Below are 26,089 nucleotides of genomic sequence, written 5' to 3' on the forward strand. Positions count from 1 at the left end.
ACTGTGTCGTCAAAATATTGGTTATAAAGGTTTTCCAACTAGACTTTTCGGAGGAATCTCATGCATGTTTGCAAGGGAATGCTTTTGTGCTGAAATTTCTATCTGATAAAGCGTTTGTCCAAAACCCAGTTTCTAAATATATTTCACCTTTGCTTAAAATACCCTCGTAGCTGAACATGGCCTGAAACTCCCTCCAGCACAGGTAGGGAAAAGAGGCGATCATTTATTAGTAAAACTTTGTTGTCATTTAAAGAAACGACTGAAAGTCAAACTGCTCTTTGTCGGGTGCTCTCAACTCCGTGTTGGGAACATTGGTTTTATTTGCCTGCGGACAGTTTTCAGTAGGACCGTAACACCCCCACGGAGCACACGTGTCCTGGAGTTACTCGCGAAGTGTTTGCGGGTGCAGTAGGTGCCTAAAGGCCTGATGGAATACGAAACAGAGGCGCTGTTTTATGGTTTGGTGCCCTGCGAGTGTGGAAAGATGCTGTTTTATGGAGCCACTTGTGGCGCGGACGGGGCTGAGCCCGCGCTGGGCGCGGATCTTGCGCTTGAGCTGCGCCCAAAGTGCCGCCTGTGCCGCCGGCGCCGCCGCCAGGGGGCGCCCTGGCCCAGGGTCCCTCAGGAGGGGCTTCATTCGCTAATTAATGGATAATTAACTCGCTAATTGAGTTACACGTTTGTTCTTTGAGTCCGTCCAGGACGGTGTTTTGCTGCACACTTTTATTTTCTGCAGTATATGCGTGGAGGAGTCTTCAGGAGTACGGCAGGGTGGTCATTTCAATGGTCTTTTTGTCCCTATCTGCAGTTCTGGCAAATTAAACAGTTTTCTGAAACTGAGGATTGGAACTGCCAAATATTTACTTCGGGCTGCTCAGGAAATTCCTTCTGCAGGGAGCAGGACCCAAAGCCGCCACATACATATAGTTAAACAGCTATAGGTTTAATTCTAGCCCTTCTCCATCCAAGTTATATCGTATCCTGTGATATTGGATGGCATTATTCTTTTAATACATAATTTTCTTTGTTTATTGCATTACCCTACTGTAGACAACATTTTATCCAAGCCAGTTCCTGATGCCCTCAGACTACTACACTTAGTTAATGACAGTTCACTACATCATCAGAAGGGAGCAGATCTAATTTATTTTGAAACATTGTTATTATACAAGACTTCCAGACGCAGAAAAGTTCAAAAATCTCCCAAAACAGGAATGGTCGATTCATGATGAGGCAGAAGAAAATGTTGGATGTCATTTTTTTCTCTAGAATGTTTTCAGAATTAGTACAGATACTCTATCTTGTAGTTCCTCTTATGTTGAATCATCCATTATTTAATCCAAGTGCTGCAGCTGAGATGCCTTAATGAGGAACCTAGAACATGTCTGATATTTAGCATCAATTTAATTACTAATTATAAAATGAACTAGGACAAAATTGTAAAATTAGCAGATATCTTATTTTTGTTACAGTATTTACATACTAAAAAAGTCCCACACTGTGTTTCTCGTAGTGGTTCATCCTTGTGACATTCCCTACAGCCTTATGAAGTGGTGTTATCCTACTTTTATACCCTCAGTTGCACATTAACTGCCAACAACGTGTGATGGTTTTTGCCACAAGGTGATGGGGTGGTTCAGTCATCAGGAGAACATCCTGGGGCGATGCTCACCCTTCAAATACCAGGAGCAGTTTGGTTCTGAGAGCCCCAAACTGCCTCCTGCAAGGTGCAAAGTCACTCTGAACCTCAGTGGGCTTTGAGGGAAAGGCAGTTTCCAAAGGATATCCAATTTCCCATGGGGCTGGGATGTTGGGCCCTGGCACTTGGGATCCTGACTCACACGGACACTGCTGGCACTTAAGCATCCAAGAAGGGTTTTTGAGGTTCTGTGTTTCAACAGGTATGGGAAAAATGCAGTTCTTATGCAACAGCCTGGCTCCCCTTTTGTGCTGTTTTTCTTACTTAGACTTTACAACGCTGCTTTTCCATGGTTGATGCTCTGGCTTTTGGCCTGTGCACTTTAGACATAAATCCAAAAGTATTTCCTTGAGCAGTTTTCCTTTTTTAGCACTGCCCTGCCAGTTACCCGTCCACAGAAGTCTCACAGCGTGAATGAGAAAGAACTGTGTCTTCAGTCTGTGGTGGTGTGTTGTCACCAACACCACACTGGTTCCCATGTCATTCCTGGGAGGATAATCTGGCACAGGGAGCAAAATGGAGTGTTAAGTCTGCCAGCCAAGCACCTGTACCCGATCTTCTGGAGTCGGATTTTGTGTGTAATGTGAAAAAATGTGCTGTAAAATGTTGTGTAATGTCCAGGCAAGTCATTACCTTGTGTGTAAATTCCTATGCACGCAGCAGGGAGCAGTTAGTGCTGCTCTGGATGACTATTATGACCTAAATTTATCTCTAGAGAAAAGAACTGATACATCAGTGTAACAGCAGCACTGTCTTCAGGTTGGAAGAGTTTCTGGCATTGTTGTGGGTAGGAAAGCCTTCATTAGCTACTGCAGATCCTGTTCCTGAGTCGTGCTTTCCTTGATGCCCTTATTAGATAAGATACCCAAATATTTATGGGAGTTTTGTTTATCTACCTGTCAGCTTGAAGGCCAAATGCTTTCTTGTAAAGAAAACATTTCCTGAGAAACGCTGTTTGCTCCAAACTGAGCTGCTCTGGTGTATTTTGAGCTAGGATAGAGGAGTTGGACATGCATCTTTGTGCCTTGGCCATAAACACCAGGAAAGACAGGTTGTTCCAAGAATCCTTGCTGGGATGCTGTGGCACCACACTACCGTTCTTATTTAAAGCTGAGCCTAAGTCAGTAAGCTGAATATTTATTGGCAGCTGTTTAGGTCTGTTACATATGTATGGTCAGAAGCTGCCTGATCAGCTTTAAAATAATTTAGGAAAGGAAATACTATGTTAATTTCTAAGCAAAGTAGTAACAACTGCTGTAAGAACTTTGTAAACTAGGTCAGAATAGAGCTGTTGGTTGACAAAGCCAATATGATTGCCAATTAGAAGTCATTCTTTACCTCATTGGTGGTACTTTTGGGAGGGACCCATGCAAATTCAATCCTTTTGTTAACACCAAGATCTTAAAAAGTAGGAAAAAAAGCCGTTTCTTTGCATTAATATATAAAGCAAGTAAAATCTGCTCCAGTAATTGCATAAAATATGCTACCAATCCTCATCCCAGCTGCAATTAATAAACAAGCCTGCCTCAGTTATTTTTCCCCTTGCATTTTCATGTGTTAGTTCATTCTTACAAATAGCTTGTTACATCATATGGGAGAATATTATAATAGGCTGCATTGTGGGTTTTTAAATATCAGTTAAAAAAGCACATTCCTAAGCAAGTGAAAAGAGCACCAGGCAATGGAAAAGAGCAGAGATGCTAAAAAATTCTCAGACTTGGGTCTCATTGCAAATCACAATTCCACAATTTTTCACAGGAAAGATTACATGGCTTTTTTGTGCTTTTGAGATGCCTTTATCTGAAAATGTAAACCGAATGTGACAGGTTAGCATGGTACTGAACTCTTCGGGGAGAGGCAAAGTCCAGTGAAGTTCCTGATTTGTGTGGAAAGCGATTCTTCTTCAAGGGAAGAGGCGAGAAGACATTTTTGCTGGATCCTGTTGAAAATGGAGTTGTTGCTGCTGTAAAATGCTGTGAAAGATGTGAAGCTGGGCTGTGTATATTTGAAAGCTAAACATCAAATAAACTACAGGAATCACAGGTTTTTTTCCTTGGAAACAGGGATGCCCATTAACATTTCTGTTAGTTCTGAACTCTACGAGCAGGCCAATCCCTGAATTCCTAACAGGTTTTCCTTTGCTTTGTTTCTTTATTTCAACCAAGATTGTCTCTGCTGAGCCTGGTGGAATTGCTCCCACTCTGTGCTTTAAATAAAAGCCAGGTTGGATCTGTGGGGAGCTCTGCCTGCATGAGGTGTGGAGGAACAGCTGTATTGTCATGAATACAAACAAGCAGAGACCTGCAAAATGGCCATAAATGGAGATCATGGTTTTTCAACAAAAAGTCCTCTCAGCATTCCCAAATTCTGGGTTTAGAAGTGTTATCCTTACCCCTTTATAAAAATACCCATCGTTTAGCTCTTGTTTCAAACATTATGAATTCTCCCAGTGTGGATTATTTACGTAAAATTATTTCAACAACATCTGTGTAAACAGTATTTATATTCTCTGAATCTTGGGTACATTTCTTCTTTAAAAGGTTTCATAGTCTTCTGTTTTGTGCACAGAGGGTACTTGTTATAACATGTTTTATTCAGACAGATTTCAAGCTCATTGAAAGCATTTGAGAAGGTGGTGTTATGCCCTGAGAGTCAGCAGGTGTTATGATATTTAGACATAACTATGTGTCTGTAGTACAACAAAGCCTTTAGTAGGGTATAAAGTGTAAAAAAATTTTTTTTCATAAGTACAGTGGTCTACTGCAGGACAAACTACACCAACTTGTCCTGCAGTTAATACAGATAGAATAAATAATGATCAGCTGTGTGTGCTGCTTTCATTTCCCAGCTGTAGCCACAGAACATGTTTCCAGGAGTACCTTAATGTATGGAACATTTGTAAAAGCAGTATGTTGGTTGTAAGCAAGAGGACTATAAGCAAACAGGAGGTGAAGTCAAGTTTTCAAATTTAATTCAGTTTATTACTTGTAAATTAAATAATAGCTGCACCCGGTAATGACAAAAAAGTTTCTCTGGCAGTTTGGAGCTGAAGTTGTCCAGCAAAAATGGAGTCTTGCTGTGCAATTTTAATTGAAACTATCAACAGCTATAATGCATCTTGCACCAATTCCTTTACAAGGCACTAAATTGCTGTGAAACATAAAGGACCTTTTGCAGTAGTTAATCATTGTGTCTGGATGTGCCTTAGAGAACATCAGCCATACCTGCCTTCTGCATTCAGCACCGCAGGGGCACTGCCACGTTTGTCTGAGGGGTATTCAGAGTTAATTATTGATCTAGGAGGCCTCTTTACACCATTATGAACATCTTTTTACCCTTCAAAAGAAATCCTTGTGTAAGTCTCTTGTTAGCAAAGGGATCTGGCCTTTGGTGGGCGGTCAAGTCTGCTCACATCTGCTCACACAGCGTGACCTCACATTGACCTGAGAGCTTCTGGCCTGGGGAGAGTCACTGTGACAGGTAGAACAGGTGAGGGAAAGCACCACAAGTTAACTATTATACCCAAAAATCACCTATTACGTTTTCTTTTGATGCACTGTCTAGCTGTGAGAATGAGTGGATGAAAAGTGAGAGCTGTGTTTTACCCTGGAGAAAAATAAACCCCTTTTTTAGCTTGGCCTTCCTGTGCTAGGTGTGGTCAGCTCCAAAGCACAGCAATGCAGAGCACATGTCAAATCTTTACTGAGCCCCACTGCAAAGAGAAGACCAAAAATACCCAATTTTCTCCCTTACTCCTGTTTGCACTTTTCAATAAAACCCTGTGAAGGGAACAAGACAACCTTTGCTCTCCAAGTTTCAGTGTAAATCATTAAAAAAATCTTGCAGTGGAAAGGATTAGATATTACCCAAGGAACACCAGGCTCTTTATCTCCCTTGCTCTGTCTCTCCCTGTCAACACTTGTTTTCCCCAAGGTGTATATATATATATATATATATATAGCAAATAATACCACACAGTTGATTTGAGGACTTTTTTAGCAAAATGCAGGGCCCAGTTTTGCATTTCCCGTAAAAGAAAATGCAGCTTGTCAGTGTTTTAGGACATTTTCGAGCTAAGGCACTCTACAGAGCTTTGATGCCATCAAGGACTCCTTGAGCTCTCTTTGTCTTTGAAGCATAATGCAGGCTTGGAAAGAAAAGAACTGGGAAAGAAACACACGGAATGTCAATACTGGCTTTTAAAACTCAGCGCTTTAATTATTTCTTTGGTATTTTGGGATGAACTTGGACTTGCTGAGAACACGAGGTTCTCGTAAGAGTTGATGTGAAAGCTGAGTGATCAGCTCTTTAGAAATTGAGACCACTGCTGTTTATGTACCTAATAATGAATGTAGATGTCTGTATTGGCAGCTCGAAGTTTGATAGCTCTGATATGTCAAATACATTTTCCCTTAGTCCAGTCTGTTTAATTTCTTCATCTGTCTTCTTTTAAGGTTAGAAATAATATAGCTATATCTATTTTTATGTGATTTTTGCCTGACTGCCAAAAAAATTTAGGTGATTTATGGCCCTTAAAGTCTATAAAGCCCTTCAGATTAGAGGAAGAGAAAGATTTCTGTAATAACTAGGAAAGATTACAAATTATATTTTCCTTTATGAGTATTCATTTTATTCTGATAGACATTTGTATTGTTAAAATCTATTAGAGATCCTGTTCTTGGGTACAAAAGGCTGCCTAGTCAGATAATGGAAAACCCATAGTATATAACAATGATTCATTCACTGTATCCTTCTTTGTGAGTGGTGAGCTGACAAATATGTTCCCCAGGCTGTCCTTACAGAGCCGAGGCAGTTGTGGATGCTAAAATCCATGCAGGCTTTCCATCTTACTGTCCAACCTACCACAGAGGCAACCATTATACACTCTAAGGATGGAGATGGATGGTACACACATGAAACCCCTTGAAATAGTCACTGTGGGCGAGGAGTAACCCTTTGTATCCTTACTCACGGAAAACTTACTTGTAATTGAAATAATTTTTTTTTCAAATAATTATAATTTTCCTTATATTCTGTTCTTTACCTTCTTTGGTTCCTAGAGCATCTCTCGTGACTGGCAGTATATTTTGTAAGATTTTCTACCAAAATAAAGCCAATAGTGACATTTCATGCAGATTTGCTCTGAGAGCCCTCCAGTGCAGCCTGAAGAGCTCTGTGTGGGCATATTGTGCACATATTCAAGTGTAATTATCGATGTCTGCAGGCATCTAGAGAGCAAGGAAAGGTGCTCCCCAGGATTATTGACTGTGTTTAAAAAGGAGCTAAGAAAAGGTAATATAGATTTCAAGTTGTGTTAACAGATGGGTTTGCAGTCTGTAGGTGGTGAAAACCAGACTTGAACTTCACCTGTGTTTATATATAATGCTTTTAGTCTAGTCTTAATCTTGTTTATCTCCTTCTCAGTTCACCATTTCTTCCCAATTTTGGCTATAAGTGATCAGCCAATTTTGAATGCTTGGATATGTATCAAAATAGCATTTTTATAAAGCATAACGCAGGGTGCTAAATTGCAGGAATGACATTTTAATGGCTCTTCTTGGCAAAAAAAAAATATGCATCTTCCATCTTTTTTCTTTGTCTGTGGTCAGAAAACGCTGAGGCAGTTTTGGGCTCCGTTAGTTTTGTACTTTTGCAGTTCCAAAGCTGGTTTTGCACACTCTGAGCTCTGGCACATCCTGAGCTTGGGCACGTCCTTAATTTAAAGCACGAGGAGTCATGTGAGTCACAAACATGAATGTTTGGGGATGAACCAGTCTCTTCCTGGATTTAGGAAAAGACTGGTTCATCTGCTCTCCAGAAAAACCATGGTCTTTATTTAGGAGTTTTTACGTGTCTGTTCTAAGATTAGTCTTGCCCAAGTGATTTAGGAATACTTAAGCTCTGTGGGAATTGTTTTCTGTGGGCATGCTGAGTATGCCTTATTTTCCATTTCATCACACTAAATGTCATCTTGGGTTTAATGTGTTCACCAATTAATGACTGTGTTCAGGGTTTCTTTCAGTAAAAATATTATTACAATGCATGACAAAGTAATTGTGTGATAATGACACTCCAGTGTGACACACACTGTTGCTCGATTGCTTGATTAACAATCAGTCACTGATGACAAACACAACTAATTGTTGAATATATTTTCAGCTTTTTGCTCTCATTTTCTATAAAAGCCATTAAAAGTACAAAAATAACCATTTGTGCTTGTGTCACCACGTTACTTGAAAGGTTCCCTAAATACAGAAGTCCACTGTGAACCAAAAAATTGTGTTTACCAGAAGGATGAAGACAATGATAATTCTGTTGAGAAGCATTAAGTTCTTACACAGGCCAAGCTTGTATTAGTCCTGGTCATATAGAGATGGTTGGGTTTTTTGTGTTTTGGGGGTTTTTTTGGCTGGATTTTCTTTGAAAGTGCAGATTAGCTGACCTTTAAGTAATATTTCCATTTAAGAAAGTAATTGTACAATGACTGCAATAAGCCAAATGAAACACCTGAACTTTACACATAATTACACTCTTAAGTAGCCTGCCTGCTTCTGTTATTACATAGGCTTGATATAAAATTGCTGTAAGTCTTCCTTCAGTGGATCAGTTTTTATTTTGCTTCTCTCTGTGTGAAAGGAAAATCATTCAGTGAAATTTCCACCGTAGTGATACCAATGAGTTCTGTCACTGGTGCTAAAGAGGCCAAGATTTCACCAAATATGTGTCATAAAACACAGCATATTTATAGAACAGAAATGTTGGGAATTTAAATTCCAATCCAGTTGCATGGTGCAAATCTGAAATAATTCCCCTGCCCTCAGGAGATCCATTGCAGATTTCTCTCAGTCTGAACAAAAGTTGACTTTAACCAATGGCCATAAACTAAAAGAAAATATAAATTTCTGGAATCCGTCGTTCCACGTGGAATGAAGTTATTGCTGTCCTCATCCCCCAAACTCGTCAGTCACCCCTCTGCTCTCAGTTTTCAGTCCTGGCTTTATAGAGGCTTTGATTCCCTTTCCCTTCTCCCATGGTGGAGTCCTTGGTCATGCTCCCAAGGAAGGAGCCTCTCCAAGCCCAGCAGGCGTGTGGCCAGCTGGCAAAAAGCTGCTGCTCTTGCTGGGCCTGGGGCTTGCAGGGAATAAGGAACTGCACAGCAGAGCAGAACAATTGATAATTCAGCTCCCTCTTGAGTGCTCGGCTCGGGCTTGAATCCCTGTATTCCCTCAGTTACCATGGATCTTTCTCCCAGGCTGAAGCTGTAGAGAGCACCGAGTTCTGAATTCTCTCCAGTGTCTTCCAGGGTTGCTGAGTTTATTTGCATTTCCAAACTGTTTGCTACTCAGTGAAGCCCAGGTTTTTTTGCTTTCTTTTTTTTTTTTTTTGCTTTTTTTCTTCCCCCCCTCCCCAGGGACGATTCAGTATAAAAACACGTTTGTGTATATTGAGGGGACTCTGTTATACATTTAGGATATGTTGGTGTGGTTTTTTCCATATTAACTTCAGCAGAAACAGAATAAAGCCTACAATGGGGACTTTTTTTTTTTGTTCATTTGTTCTCCAGTGTTTTGCTATACTTATTTTCTCCACTGTCTCTGCTTTCTTTCATGTCTGAACTTGAACTCTCTTAGAGTCAAGTGATGGTGAACTTCTAAATGTGTTCTGAGGGGGTTTGAGATGAGGCAAACAGCCTTTGAGTGGAAATGTTATGTCATAGTAACAAATGCCTATGGATTAGTTAGTTTATTTCCAGGACTTCATGGGCTATACATTGCTATTTATAATTTAACTTTCTCAAGCAGCCACGACTGTGTTTATGTTGCCATGGTGTTCCTTGCCATACTTGAGGGTGGATAGTAAATGCTATAATTGAAAATAGATACTCCCACTGAATTAAGGGTAACAGGTGGTTATGTTTTTATTTAATCATGCTGAAAGCATATTACAAGTTAAATGTGGATACCTCTACCCCTGCCTTTCTGCCAAGACATTTTCAGACATGCCAGTTTGTGTTCAGTGGCCAGGACTGGAGTAAACAACGTGAGTGATTTGCCTTGTGACAGGCCAAGGAATGTCAGTGGCAATCAAGGAGCATCCTCCACTTCAGGCTTCAGGAAGCAAATGTTCTTATCCAGGAGAAAAGGAGCTGCTCTGATGTGTGTGGGGAGCTCTGTATCCTTCTGGGGACCACAGTCTGGGCAAAGCCCTAATTCCTTATGAGCATCTGAGCAACAGCAATTACTGTTTCCTTGTGTTTCCTCATGTTAGCCCTCTAACCTCATTCACCTCTTCATTTCCTTCAGTTTTCCACTGAAGTTTTCCAGTTTTTCCATGTGGGCACATCCTCCTAGCAAAACTATTCAAAGCATCCCCCTCTCACAACCATAAGAAATAGCTTTTGATTAAGTTTTGTCAACTCCCATAACATCAGTTAAATATTATCTCTATAAAACATGAATCATATAATACATACATATATGTATATATTTTTTCCATTTTTCAGAGTAGAAGGACAGAAACATATGGATATTATCCTAGATTCTCATTAATATTTAGGTGGTGGTGGGGAAAGTGTTGTAGATTTTTTCTCTCAAAGATATTCTAAAATGTGAAAATGAAATAACTCAAAAATAGCAAGATTGTCTCGCACTCTCTATATACTGCGAAAAGTAAAGATGCCCAGGAGGATTAAGTAACCAGGTGCAAACACTTCAGCCAGGATGGTGTGGTTACTGTCAGAGGCATTTGGAAAATCCATGTTCATAGAACCAGAGCAAAGGTACCTCCTTGGTGCAGTTGTGTGAGCAGTGAAGGGCAGAGAGGAGCCCGTTGCCTGAGTTCTGCACAGCAGTCTCCTGGGGAGGATTTCTGGACCTTTTTTAGAAGCAGCTGTCAGACTTTGGTCTTTATTAAGCTTGTATCAACCAAAGCCTGATTGGGTCCTCCAGTTTTTCCTACAGCTATAGGATGTCAGATGAATTCTCAGCAGCAGGAGATGTTGTGTGCACACACAGAGTTTTCTCTTGAACTCTGTTCAAGGTTGTTCCTCAGTTTTCCTTTCACATTTAGCCATTTTGTAAAGCAAAGCCAAACTAAACAGTGGTTCATAGATGGTAGGATTTGTCATATTTTAGTTTTAAGCTGGTTTACATTGGCTAGAAAGGTTCATGCTATTGAAACCAATATCACTTCCTTTGTACACAAGACCAAGAGAGCCGGAGTTTGCATCTCAAAGCTTTGCAAGGAGGTCCTTAAGGCCTTTTCCAAGCTTCTGGCAATTGCATTCCTTTCCACAGGTTGTTCTGTTTAATATCTTTGTTTGCAGGCCTTTTCCACAATTTTGGAAGTTAGACTTGCAAATTAAGTGAGCTACTTTAGCTCTCTAGGCTTATGTTATAGGTAGCACTTGATTGAGTTTATTGTTACAGAAAGGCTGAGGACATTCCCTGGGGCCACTACCAAACTTCCATGTCAGAGTAAGTGTGCAGGAAAGCATTAGGCTTTGAAGTATTCATGCATATTTAATGGTGAGGGAAGAACTCAGCATTGCAGCCAATCTGAACCTTTGACAAGAACAATGAGTTATGGAAAAAAAATTGAGTTTGCAAGACGGTTTTGATCAAATGAATTAAAAAACGCATTGCTGAAGGTGACTGATGTAGATTAATACATCCCATGTCATAAATTCACCCATCCAATGGAAATTCACTCTCCAACCTGGGGTTTGGATGGCCTTGCTGAGATATCCCTGCTCAGCCTGGGCTTTTTGGAGGGGTAGGATCTCTGCTTCATTTCAGTGCTGTTCCAAGTCTGAAAGTCCCAGAGCCCTTGTGTGAACCTGTGGTGTCCTGGAGCTACCTAAATCTCCTCTAAAGTAGACCATTGACCTGGGAAATAACTAACTGGCCTTTCTAACCAGTGCAGCCCATGTGGGTACAAGAGTGAGAGTCTTGAGTCGGGCTGCTGGTCTAGCAAAGTCTTCATCAATCCCAAACCAGTCTTGCTGTTTGGGAGAGATTTGCCATTGTGCTCTCCCAGGCTTCATTTTGTTGAGTTTATATTGGGTTATTCCACACTTTTCTTAAACAGTTCTCTATGAATATTCAACCTTAACAGTCACGATTCTCTGTGTGAAATTGTAGCGTGAATTTTTCTCTGAGTGTTGATAGGTGGTTCCTGATACTCCCCCCTCCTGCCCCGAGTATTCATTTCTCTGGTGTCTTGTTTCATAACTCCAGGTTACACTGCAGTGCAAATGCTCCTTGATTCCTGGTCTAAAATAGGATTTTTACCCATTTTGTCAGTTAAAGGTGACAATAAGTGAAAAATAAGGGAAGAAGGAACTGTACGGAAGGCATTTTTCAGGGAAAGAATTTAATAAGTAATAAGGTTGTACAGCAATAGAGAGAATTCACTTGCTCAGCCAGGTGACATTTTAAAAGTGTTTTCCATTTTTTAGCAACTGGAAATATAAGGAAGCCATGTAGGAAAAGAAACAGACTTGCTGATTAATGAAAGCTTTGTCATTCTTTAAGTATTTTGTTGTGTAATCACTGACATAAAAATGACAGAGCTGTTGGGGTACATTTTTGCCTTTCTTATCGTGCAAACTCTGATTTTTCTTTTGCACTTTTGACCCTTTCTGGTCAAGAGTTTGAAAGAGAAAGGATTTTTCACTCCATCAACAGTTCAACACCCCACTGATTTATGTGTGCAAATTGTTTGTGTATGTCAGATTGAAACATATACTGTTTTGGAGGCACAGTAAACTTTGCAAGTTGACATATAAAGTTCACCTCGGTAAATCTTACTGAAGATTTGGTCCCTTGTGTCCTTTTTGTAGTAAATTAATGCATTGCATCTGCTTATGATATTCAAGACATCATGGAAAGAAAAATTATATGATCAAACTTTAAAATATGTGGAGCATCAGTAGGGTTTTTTTACCATTTCCCATACCTGCACATTGATACCAACTTAAAACTATTTTCCTTATAGCAAACATTTCTTCCTAGTTTGCATTTATGCCGATGAGGTAAAGAGTTGCTGACTTTGCTCCTGTTAAATCTTTAGCATTTTTCATAAGCTCAAAAAAATATACAAACTCTTCTGTGAAGCATTTCTTGACAGAAAGCAGCGTCTCGGCGTGTCTGTCTGATGAAATGCTGAGCGGGATCCCACTGGGGAGTCTCTGTCGTGAAAATGCAAAGACCTGTGGGTGACAGAAAAGGTGACATCCTGAGCACACTCCCAACAACTTTACAAACTGACCATTCCCTGGAGGTGGGATGCACTGGGATGTGCAGTGTTTTCATAAGGATGAGAACTAACTCGTCCAGGACGGAAGGCTCGTGTCCTGCATTCCCGAGGGACCGTGCCCTGCTCTCAGGGGAGCTCTGGTTTCCTCTCCATGCCCCTCTGAGGTGTCCTCTGCACTGTCACACTGCTCAGCCCTGTGTCCCCACTGTCCCTGTGTTCCTCAGTGGCAGCAGGACCAGCAGCTCTGTGGTACAGCCTGACTAGCAGGAACCTGGGGCTGCTCCGTTCCTCCGGGTGGTGAAGCCTCAGTTTTTCATCCCTGAATTCTTCCGGGGTGACCCCGTGGGGAATTTGGGCTAAAGAATTTTAGGCTGGTGTTTCAGGTGTTCACTGCCACTAAGGTCAAGGAGATAAAGTTACTCTGCTTCCCATCTAATCAAGAGTTGCTCTCTGAGCCTTGCAGGCTACCAGTGATCACTGTAACTGTATCCTCTGTTCTCTCCTTTTTTCTCTTTGTACTCTCTGTAATATACGCCTCCCACTCCCTCTTTTAAATCCTTTTTGTAGGAGGTTAATTACAAAAATGTAGCTTTCCATCCTTGTTGGCTTCTAGTTATCATTTGTTCTTTTTATATATTGTTCATTGGGGATTTTTTTTTTTAATAAGTTGCCACAACCATTGTTAATGAGCGAGTCGGACACTTTCAGACCCAGCTCAGATTCCTCTGGGTTTCACTGTCCTCTCTCCAGTGTTAAAAATTATCTGTCTATTTATTTTACTTTTTTATTGCATCTTTTAAATACTGATTTGTCCATATAAGGACCTTTCTTATGGCAAATTTGTTTCTTTTAGAACATCTGGGCAATGACCTCAGCAAAGTGGGGTTTTGGTATTGAATTGCTTCATATCAGCTGGGTCTGCTCTGGCTGCTTCACCTGTGACCTCTTCGGAGACAAACTAAGACATGATTTTCCTCACTAAAGCTGTGTTAACTTTCCCTCTATATTTATGAATCCAAGCTGTGCTTTTCACACAGTTTTTTTTATTTTTCTTGAGTAATAGGAACCACCCTCATGCACTCTTTCTCAGTTTTCTGTTCAATACATTGAATGGATGATAGCAAATGAAAAGCATATGAAAAGCAAATCAATACAACTCCTGTCCTAGTTGGTGAAAGTATAGAATTTTAATTTCATGCCAGCACAATATATTGAATGAACTGTAAGTGCAAAGATACCAAATTTCAATTAGAGTACCAGCTAATATTTTGTTTTTACCATAACTGTCTGCTTTACTGCATTTAAGAATGAAACCTCGGTAGAAGATTTTTGATGACTATTTTTTAATCCTTATTCATTTAAATCATTGACTCTTTGGGGACTGCTGAGAACCACAGAGGTAGCAATAATGCAAACAATAAGGATTTCAGGCACTTTATTGATATGTTTGGCAAGTAATATTTGTCAGTGCTGTGCACCAGTGTTTCCATCTTACAGTAGAAGTTGTTTTGCCAAGTGCTGCTTGGCAGTATGTCATGTTCCTTGGATTCCATTTGGAGCTGAGAACTCTTCTGGTCATTTTATCTCTGAAAGGAGTTAACATTTGCTTTCTTTTAGATCTCAGCTCTTGCAGGATGCACAGCATCCAAACTAACAGATCCTGTTCCTTGCTTTGGCACTGCCAGGAGCAAACTCTGCCGTGCTGCCGTGTCATCCCCACAGTTCCTGCCCAGTGCACACACAGCTGTCCATCTGGGAAACGGAGATAAACTTCCATGGCCGTGTTTAACTTTGATTTGTTGTTACACTTTGGCTCTGACCTCCTCCCCCTGACTGTAAATCAGTAAGGGAAAAGCACACCACGTCCATGAGCTGCAGTCAAGCATTTGATATGGTTGTAATTAATTGACAGCGTTCCTGTATGTGCTGGTAGGCAGGATTAATGCTCTTCCCAGGCCCACCTTTACATGGGAAGTCAGTGGGAATTTCTCTCCTTTTGCACTAAGAATGGAAAAATATGAACCTGAGAGGGAATTCATTGAATGAGGAGCTGTGTATGACATACAAGACAGTTCTGTCCTGAGCTGCACTCTAGAACTCTGTCACTTCAGGTCAAGTGCTCTTTGTCTTCCTCTCCCACGAAGTTACTACAGGTCATTTTTGCATGTGACGTTCACATTTATGTTTTCTTTAACTCTGTGCTGTCAGAGGACCAAATTATGTTGGAAAATTCAAACTGTTTCTGAGAGACTTCTAATAAAATTGTGAAACTGATACTTTGATAAATGATGCTTAATATGGACAAAATGGCACAGGAAGAAACAAGTTTTTGTCTGCCCAGTGGATTTCTGGGAGGGATGAACCTGGCTTGGTAAGCCAGTACATTTTTCTATTCTGGCACTTGTTGCTTTACTGCCTCAGCATCCTCAGCAAGTGACTTAATAGTGAAAAAAGTTCTTCATGTGTTCTCCTTTGTTCTGGAACTTCAGCAATTTCATTGTCTGCTGTTGATACATGAAAACCTCTACAGCAGAAAACGTGTTTTCCTCCTCAGAAAACCTGAAGCATCCCGTGGCCACAAGTGCAGGAATCCTGGCAGTCTCAGTTGTGCTCCACTTCCAATTAGGAATGACAGCAGTGGATGGTTGGGCCCTCTTTGTTTCGCTGCTCCTGCTCTCCTGGAGTGGCTGCAGCCCTGGGATTGCTGCAGCCCTGGGATTGCTGCAGCCCTGGGATTGCTGCAGCCCTGGGATTGCTGGCCCGTGGAAGCTTTGGCTGCCAGGAATGGGGGAAATATGCAAATAGAATAATCTTGTGAATCATCTCTGTAAGGCACTGCTGGATCTGAGGCAGAGTTACAAGCCATCAAAACATGCAAATCACGTTTGTGTGAGTGACACAGTGAGGGTGTCCCTGTGCTTAAGTAGGGCATTACTCAAAATAGTACTATTCCAGCTTTCCATGGGAAAGTACTTTCTGTTCAGTGAGATGTTTTCTTTCTCTACCTAGTCATCAAAAACACCATCAATCCCATTTCCAGTGAGGCAAGCTTCTGTGGAATGTGACATTTGTTATTTCCCTTACCTGATAAGAGTAAATCCCCTAGATTTGTTCAGAATGCAACACATACTTCTCTTTTTAATTTAATTTTTTTTTTTAATGCTTGAAAAAGGGCTCATCCAGGAGAAGTTGCTCCCCCCAAAAAATGATTTTTTGGCTATATGCAGGAAAGGTAAATTCACTCTCTCTTTGGTTTTCAAGCACCTTAATGCAGGGAAGGAAATAGGTTGGTTGCAGTCATGAAATAGAGTATATGGTTAGAAATAATTCAAAGGTAACCTCCCACTAGTATTGCTCTGTTGAAAAGAAGAACATTATTATGGCACACAAGCCTCGGGTGAAATTTCATAATTGATGTATCACAGAAGTAGAATATACTGTGCATATTATAATCATGCTACCAATTTACTGAATGGGGTTTTTTATGAGATTAACAGCATAAAATTAAAATCTATATGGGCTATAAACATATTATTCACCCAGCTGCCCTCCTGGATCTTCAGGCATGATCTTCTTTTCTCTGCATGCATGGAGTTTGTGCAGGCATCAAGAATTTCACACTAATCTATGAACTGATGTCAAGCAAGATGCAGTGAACAGAGGTGATAAAACTTCCCCCCTCGGTATCCAGCAGTGTAATTGCATCACAGATACATCACAGAATATTTGGATATAAAGAAAAGCTTTAAAATCTGGTAGAACCCAGGAAACAGTGTGGCATTGTGATGTTACTTTACATGGCTCCACTTTGTGTCCTGTAAAATAAAATGTTCTGATCCCGACCACTTATTTTTTTCAGTTTCTTATGAGCTTAAACATTTAGGATGATTCTCCAGTTTGGTTGGAAGCACAAAATGGGGTGTACTCATGCAAGTATTACCCTGGTGTATCTGTCTTTCTGAACATCAAATTAATAGTTTGAGTCACAGAGGTTAAAAGGAATTTCAAGAGCTGCTCTAATGAGGACAGACAGGAACATCTTTTGATACCTTGTACTGAATTCAAGCAGTTCCCTATCTGATATACTGGGATAGTGGTGCCCGCTGCACTTCCATAATTATGGGCCTGTCAGCATTTCCATTCCTAACCCCTATATTACAGCTGGAAATATCACTCCAGGATGAAGTTTTGTACAGAGCCTTTCAGCTGTGAACGAAGGAGCTTTCAAAATTAATTTTGCTGCTTCTCTGATTTAAAAAACCGAACTCTTTCTTGCTCCGCCCGGTATTAATGTCTTGTTTGCAGAGAAAAACCCCACAGGGTCAAAATACTGCTATTTGTTTCCTGGAGTGTGAATGTAACACATGGAAAAGATAAGAACTGAGAGCTGAATGCTTCTATTTAACCGTTTTTTCTTTTCCAAAAAGAAAAAAAAAAGCAGTAAAAGCAGGAAAAACTACATGTGCAAGATGCCACTCTGAGCTCATCCCCACCTCCCCTCATCTGTAAATTGTCTGCAAAGGTTTTAGTACCTGTGTCCTTTTGCACAGATTCCAAAACAGCAAGGAAGATATAATTTTGGGTTTTATCAACGCAGACTGATTTAAAAATCATTATTTAAGAGTTCAAGGACACTTAGAATTAGGAGGTGACAAAATTATCGTTACCCATACAGTTTTGGTTTGCCTGGAAGGGCTGGGTGAGGCTCAAGTGAACACCATTTTTTCATTATATAATTTTTTGGTCTTTTTCCAGTAACTTCTTACCTATCCCTGAAGTTGGAAGCAGTGTCTATCATGGTTTTCAGTGATGCTTATCACTAAAGTTTCTGAATGTTTACTAAATATTAGGCAACATTAATCAATTTATTCTCATTAGACTTTTGTAAAATGGACAAATTTTCTAATTTTACAGATGACAAACGTCTGTATTGGGGCATAATAGTTGAAAACAGTCACTTTTTTTTGGAATATTTAACACTTGGAACCTGCTTTTTCAGAGTGGAATTCTATAGCCCATTGAAAACACAGTTCTCATTGACTTTAGCAACGTGGTAAATATTGAGCATTTCTCTGAATCAGATCTCTTGTGTCGAGTGGAGCACCCAGATGACGAGGAACAAGGGAATAGCGATTTCTTGGGAAGATTTAGGAGGAAGTGATTTGCTTTGTACCCCTACATTGCTTCAGTTTTGTGATTCCTCATCCTTCCATGGTGTTGTGCTGGTGATGTCCAGAGGACACGCTGTGGATCTTCAGTTCTGTGACCTTGAGCTGGCTCTGTTTGCCCTTCCCAGAGTGTTTTTCAGCAAACAGAGCAGAAGCCCTACGTCAAATCATCCCCATTAGTATGCAACTGCCTCCAACAGGGAGAAAAAGTGCTACGTGATTATTTAATTGTGCCACAGCCTTTAGGTCCCCAAGTGCATTAATATCCAGTCAGCCATCCATCCTTTCTGGAGCTCCTCACTGCCTGCCTTTCCAGCCTGGATTCCGTTTCCTTAAGCACAGCTTTTGTTTGTAATTATTTTCGGGGCTTTGGAAAACTTCAGAGGGGAAAAAAAAAAAAGCTTGACTCTCATAGAATCATGGAATGGTTTGGGTTGGAAAGGACCTTTAAAGGTCATCTGGTGCCACCCCTTGCCGTGGGCAGGGACATCATGTGATGTGTGATCACTCATGTGAGCCACGGGCTCTTATCACCAGTGCTGGAACCTGGGGATGCTCTGCACAGGCTGCTGCACTGGAGATAATGGAGGGGAATGGATAAAATGAGCATTGGAAATGTACACAATGACATATGAGGGAAGAGAATAAGCCATAGAGAAAAATGGGTGATAAAGTACATGAAAATCATATATCCTAAATATAGCGAGAGGCTTGAGAGCGTGCAGGAAGAACACAGTATTTTGATAATTCCTCTGAAAAGCCCTATAAAGCTTCTGTTGAGAATATGGAGCTGTATTTGCAAAGACTTAAATTTAAAGGTTTATATTTAGCCAGGGGATTTTCATGCACAAGTTGAGTATTTATGCAAAGACTACATGTCTGTTGAATTTCAAGTCCCTTCCCTAGTTTGCTGTAGGCATAAGAGCCTTCCAAAGGAAAAAAAATCTGACATTTATTTCCAATACAATGAATCATTTTTATTTAATAATTGCTATTATTCTTAGCAGCAACTGAAACATTCCTGAGCCATTTTGATTGTGGCTTTCTGAGCCCAAAGTAGACACAGTAAAACATCCGTGGAACTAAAATTCAGCAGAGTTGTTACCAAGAAGAGAACAGTCTCTAATGGAATTTGTTAGCAAGCTTAATGACAGGTGATCTCTTACTTTCTCAGCTCATACTTTAGATACAAATCTCTTCAATGTAAGTGGTTCATTTTCATTTTACTGTTACTGATGGCATAAATTTTAAATACAATTCCGTTAAGAGAAAAATACCTCTACATATTTACACAATATAGTGCTTATGTCATTGTTAAAATAAATAGCTGATGGTAACATAAACTTGTGTTTTACTTACCTGGCAATGACCTGCTGCAGTATCAGCATCATTGGGAGTAATATAAACAGACAGCTGGTAAATACACAACACATGCACTAACGTGCTTCATTGGAATTATCCTCAGAGCAAGACTGGATTAAGTGAAATTTGCAGCTGCTTATGATATTTTAGGCCAGATTCAGCAAGACAGTGGCCGTCCTCAAATCAAATACAGATCAGCAGGAGATGAGAAGGGTTATTTGGCTTCAGTTTTAAGCTCCTTTATCTTTTGTTCCAAAAAAATGGTGATAAACCAAAAGTCAAAGTCAGCAAAAATGAAGAAGGAGCTAAAGAGTACAGGGACACTCCTGAGGGCAATATTGCAGCTGGGTTACATATATATATATGTATATATATATATACACATATACACCTGGGTTACCTGCACATGTTGGCCTGGGTGTTGGCAACAGTCTGTCCATGGGAGCACAGAGCAGTTCAGCCAAACAAATTAGCCCTTGCTGAACCTGCACTGCAGGACATGTCTGTTTTATTCTGTATTATTTTCATCTTGTTTCACAGATTAATTATCTCCTAGCCCTTAAAACTCATCTTTTTTCAGCATCCTCTGCATGTAACCTTCTAAACCATCTCTCAGCTGTCATTTCAAGAAAATTTAAAGTAGTTCCACCTCTTTGAGCTTCTCAGTAGCTATTCATACAAATCTTAAAGCTGGTGGTGTTCTCTGAGAAGCTAAGATTAATTTCTTCTATGTTTTAATGTATTTCTGAAAAGGTAAAATGTTACATTTTTGTCCATGGATTTCTGTTGTTGCAGGGGCAATTGCAATTTTAGGAATTTCCATGAAGTTGTTGTGAGGTGAAGAAAATGGTTTTGAGGCCAATATCCTGTGGTAACCTGAGGATTCATTTAATGTCACTTCTTCCCTCTGATGTCATTGGAAGAAGAAATGTCAGATGGCCCTAATGAAATGTTTGGTATGAGGAGGAGAGGCAGATGTGTCTCTGCAAGTTTCCCTTTGGGATTGCATTTCTAGGCTTGAAAAAGTGCATCTTGTGCTCTGTCATTGCCCAAAAGCTCTTCACAGTGACACCACAGTGACATCTTCTAGTTAATCACATGGCAAAGGGATTATAATGCAAAAACCCTTTTGCATCATACTGACTTCACAAGCACCTCAGCTGCAAAGATAAAAGCATCCATTTTGTAAAGGTGGAGAGTTTTGTGATATGAATCTCCCCAGTGGAAGGGGAAAGAAAAGGAACTAAAAATGGAATGGCAAAGAATAGTGTAGTGTTTCAGCCCTGCAGGATTGCCCTTAATAGTAAGTGGAAAACCAATGCTAGTTTTAACTTCCTGATGTAATGAAATTACTGAATTATCCTTTCATGTCCACAGGTCAAAAAAAAAAAATAAAATTGGGAAACTTGATGCCTCGTAGGCATTTATTCATATGAATGAATCCTTAGTCATTCTGGCTGTCTTTGTGACAGGGAAGTCAGTTGTTGAATAGTTGGGGCTGTCAGGGCTCTGTGGCAGAGCAGAGGACTAGAATGACTATATTAATAGCAAGCCTCAAATTCAAACCTCCTGGCTATGGAAGAGCATGCTGTGTGTCTGTCTGTGGCACATCAGGGCTGGGAGGAGAAGCACAAGGTCTTTTTTAAGCAAAGAGACTTCCCAAATGAAGGCAGAATAAAGCAGGTTTGGTTCTCTCATTTCTGTGAGCTCTGGCACCGAAAATGGGGTGACCTGCAGGGAGTCACCTGCAGCCTGGGTGTTCTGTTCCAGTCCTGTGCTCGGGGCTGCTCAAGAACTTCCCTAAATTTTTTTTAGGAGGCCCCCAGATCCAGATTGCTGTGTAGTCATCCTTGTTCTCTCTACCATAAAAAAAGAAACAGAAGAAGGTGCAGGACTACCATGAGAGCTGGATCTGATGGATTTGTACCCACGGGGGGGAACTGATGTGTGTTTGCTACATGTGGAATTTGGTGTTGCTTAAGGCAGCAGTGCTGGGTAATATGGGAGAACCTAGCAAAGGCAGCCAGGGTTGAAACTCTGACTTCATTTTCTCCCTTCCACACTTTGTAATTCAGGCACTGTAATGCAAATCTTTTATTTGTCCTCAGTAACTCAGGAAGAACTGGGCAATAGGAATCCTCTGAGTTGTGAAAGAAGAGCTCTGACCCGTCACTAAATCCAGTTGAGTCAAACACACTGTTTGCCCTTTTGAAAGGCCTGTTTGGCTGTGGGATCTGAGCTTCTGTGTTCTCTGTTGATGGTCATTATGTGTTTGTGTGTTAGAAATTATTGGAAGAATGAGAAAATAAAGCAATAATCAGTCATGCTTCCCAGACTCTGTAGTTTTAATGACACTAAGTGCCATGGGAAAATGACATGAAAACACTTGTCATCCAGAGCCCTGAATGCAGCCCTGCAGCTTTCCTTTCCCCAAAAGAGCTTTGTTTACAAGGCTCACTCCTCTTCTGTGTTTAGGCCTCACTTTAAACATCTTAAATATTTTTCAGTAATGTTTACTGATTTGGCAATTTAAATTTAGAAAACCAAGTTGGAATCTAAAGTTTGGTTTGATTTTTCATTTCCCCACTCCTCTTTTTGGCATTAAATACTATTTTTGAGACCACTGCCTTATCTGTTCTGTTTTATTGTAATACTGGGGTGCTTCCTCTTTTCTAAAGTTACTTCATTTATGTGTGTTAGTCGTTTATTTGGTGTGAGTAGTTGGAGATCCAGTTATATCAGGTGGCTGTTAATTCAGAGTCATGACAAAAGAATGGGCACACGACAGGTTTAGTATGGTTGAGTACAGAGCATATAAAGTACATAGTAGAATATACTCAGTGCATAAACCCATAACTGCTTGTGTGTGTGGATGGATCCCAGTGGAAATACCAGATTTCTTCCCACCTATTGCCCTCCTTGTCAGCATTTGTGCTCACAGCAAGTCGACCATTTGGCTCCAGCAGCAGTAACTCTGTGAGCTTCCCACAGAGCCAAACTGGAAGCTCTGGCTCCCAGGGACAGTTGTGACCACTCGAGACAGCAAATTGCTCATTACCATCCTTTCAATCAAAGAGGAGGGTTTGATGCATTTATTTATTTGGTTTTAACATGTTAACAGCATTATCTGGTTAACAAAGCTGAGAGTTCATCAAGTTTATAGATTAAAAAATTTTGTCATAAAAATGTTTTGTAGTCACATGCCTGAAGAAATAGTAGAAATTATCTAAACCATTATAGAAGCAATGTTTAAACTTAAAAGTTATGCAGATATGTATGTTTGCAGATATCTTATAAATATTTGACTGAAGCACATGCACTTAAAAGTATGTTGGACTAAAATTTGATTACCCACCAACCTGTTGGGCCATGGACCTTTTTAGTGAGTTTCACTCATGTTTTAACATTTTCTTCCACCTTTTTCCTTAATTACGCCTTTTTTTGTTTCCCAAGGAATAATTTACATGTGAAAGAATTCTATAAACTTGTCTGAATTCTTTAGTTTTATGAAAAGTAATAAGTTTATCAAGACGACGAACTAGAGGAAGGTCAAGCCGTGTTGCCACGCAACAAGTTTATGTTCTTGCTGTCTGCACTTTCTGCATGCTATAAAAAAATCAAAGATGTAGGAGATAAAGAGCTTTCTTTGGGTTGCCATTGCTGCAGCAACCACTTCCTCCCTGAGTTTGAAGCACTGACTTCAGTGCTTGTCGTTTGGGCAGCACAAGGCCCTGGGGTGGCAGGGAGGGAAGCGAAGATCTCTTTTTAACTGTATTTTTAGACCATGGCGAGGAGGGTTTTTTTGTTCAGCTTCTGTGCCTGTGGTTTTTGTGGGGGGTTTTTTTCAATTAGTGAGGTCTGCAGCAGAATGTTTTCATGTTAATTCTCCTGACTTTTTCCAAACCCAGCCTTTTGCAGGGTGTGTGCATTTAAGGTCTTCGAGCTACATGTTTTCCATTTCAAACGTGTCTTAGACAGTAGATTCCAGCCTCGGAGAAATGGTGCTCTCACGGCTGTCTCAGAGCACTGTGCTGGTCTGAGGGGCTGGAGGAGGAAAACCAGGTTCTCTGTAAAGAATTCTTATCTATTTATACATTTGGTTGTTATGGTTTTCAGCTCTATTCCCTGGTGCTACTGTACACCCTGAACTCTTATCCCCAAAGGATCCCTTCCAAGTGACGCAGCTGCTCCAGCTAATGAGGAAGTGGTTAACTTGGGAGTGGGGAGTGCAGGGAAGCTGTTTGCTCACTTACAGACAAAGCTCTCCAGAGTCAACAGGAGAGTCTTTCCATGGAGCTCAACAGGATCTGTTCCAGCTCAAGTGGCCTTTTGGAAACTTCTCTGTACCTGGAAGTTTGAACATCAAACAAAATTATTTGTGGCAGAAAGAAAGATGTTCCCACTGGCAAGTATTGAGGAATTGATTTCTCTGTTACTTGTGTACAAGCTGCTGTAAAAGAGTGCACAGTCCAGCCCAGAACCAGGAGCTGCTCATTCTCCTGGTGGTCATCACTGCTGTTGCTGGTATCCAGAGGGATAGGGCAGGAATATCTGTCCCAGAAGAGTTTTTTAGTTCTCTGGTGTATGGTCAAGGCTCCATTTGTACCATTGGATGCTCTGACATGTTGCATATCTGCACTGAGAAATTGCCAGCTGTGACTTACAGCCCCTGGGTAACTGTTGTTATCCCTGTGGAATATAAAGATATTTATTTGCTGTATAAGCTCAAGAAATGAAATCCCATTCAACCCAAACATTATCACTTTCTCTAATCTTCCTAAGTATGATGAATCAGTGTAATTTTTCTGTATTGGTTAAAATCTGCACATTTGTGGCAGTTTTCTGTCCTTCCCTCTGTACTGTTTCCAGGTTCTGTCCCAGAGAAGATGCTAGTTGTGTTTGTATCATGTTCTACACTCCCCTTACAGGACACTAAGAACAGATAAGCACTGCTGGAATGCCTAATTGCTGGAACACCATCTCTCCAAAACATCTGGAGACCATATAGCTTCACATTTCTGGATTATGATAAAATTGAATTAAACCCATAGAGTTCCTTGGCAGGAATTCTTTGCCTTCATCCTCCTTTCATTCTACATGTGGTATTGTAGGAATGTCTGCTCTGGAAGCTTTGTAGCCTGTCAGTCAGTCAGGAATGTGGTCCTTCCTGGAAATTTTGCTTATACTTACGTAAGAGCTTGTGTTCTGTGTTGTGCTGGAAAGCTGCAATTCCACCCATCTGTACATTGTCACAGAACTTGCACCCTCGAGGTGGAAAGTTTGACATGAAAGGTTGTGTAGCCTGGAATTGCTCTGGACAGAGACATGAGGTGGCAGCACATTCTGTCCCCAGCACCCTCACCCTCCCTGCATGCACCCACAGGTGTCACCCTGCACTGCCTTCTGCAGCAAACTTGGGGGGTTCCTGCCCAGGAGTTTATTTGGCTGCAGTTTGGGTTTTCCATAAGTATCAGGAAAAGAGATTTCTCCCCTAACTACGCTCAGGACATTTATTAGAGACTCAGGACATTTATTAGAGACTCGTGCGTGTAATGATGCAAAGGTGAGCCAGCAGTGACTCATTGCAACGTGGGGGGATTCTGGCACAGATTTACAGAGTAGGTATTAAATTGCAAAGGTTTGTTCTAATGAAGTAAAATGGAAAAAAATTATATCTTTTCATATTAATTTTGAGATTTCTGTGTATCTTAAAAATCAAGGAGTGGCAAGGAAAGTTATGTCTTCATTTCCTTCTTATGCAACTCAAATCTTGCTCTCGTGCTTCCTTTCATCAGATGACTTTAGATAACATTAAAATCTTCATCACCCTGAGCCATGGGTTAGATGGAGAGATGCAGGAGGGACCTCAACTATTTACAGACATTAGATTGTATATAACATTGGTTTTATCTACAGGATGCAGGCATAAAACACGTGCATTTGAAAAATTAAATTGAAGTCAGTTTTATTTTAGAAGATCAGAAGGTAGGATGAAGTATTTGTAATAATCAAATGAAACATTCTGGACCGTGGGTGTATTTTTGTTTCATTGTAAGTAGCAAACAAAATTGCACTTTCTTCTGAATAAGTTATCAGAAGGCAGATTGGATTTGTCTTGTTCTGCTTGTAAGTACTAAGTACTAAATTCTGATGCTGTTTTATTCATTTTAGATTGTGTATCCTAAGGAAGTTCTCCTTTTTTCATATTTATGAGCAGAGTTATATTGCTTGAAATGCATTGTAAGAAACTTGCTTGCTAAAAAATCTAATTGCAGAACTATTCCCTTCTGTGATTCTGACAAAGTTTATGGAATCCTTTGTAGTCTCTTTGGTGCTTCTAAACTCAAAGTTTACAGGCAAATATTTCTTTCTGAAAGCACTGAATTCTCCGTAGTTGAAAGTTGATGGTGTTGGTGTGAGAGAGATCCTTGTAAGTCATAAAAATGAGTAATTACTGAAGAAGAGTAATTAGAGAAAAGAAGCCTGAGGGGAAAGAAGTTCTACTTAAACATTAAGCAAACACCATTAGCCATGCAAAAAAAGAGAAAATAATTTCTGAAAGCATGAATAGATGCACACGTGTTTGGTCCATTTAGAGTTA

At 40.4% G+C, this 26,089-nt stretch overlaps 1 protein-coding gene across 2 annotated transcripts in view; it reads left to right on the top strand.

The window, feature by feature from the left end:
- Positions 1–26,089, top strand: part of PITPNC1 (phosphatidylinositol transfer protein, cytoplasmic 1) — a 76,501-nt gene that overhangs the window by 814 nt on the left and 49,598 nt on the right. The window lies entirely within an intron of this gene.

The sequence above is a fragment of the Lepidothrix coronata genome, unplaced genomic scaffold, assembly GCF_001604755.1.
Source record: "Lepidothrix coronata isolate B3197 unplaced genomic scaffold, Lepidothrix_coronata-1.0 Scaffold34, whole genome shotgun sequence".
Lineage (NCBI taxonomy): Eukaryota > Metazoa > Chordata > Aves > Passeriformes > Pipridae > Lepidothrix > Lepidothrix coronata.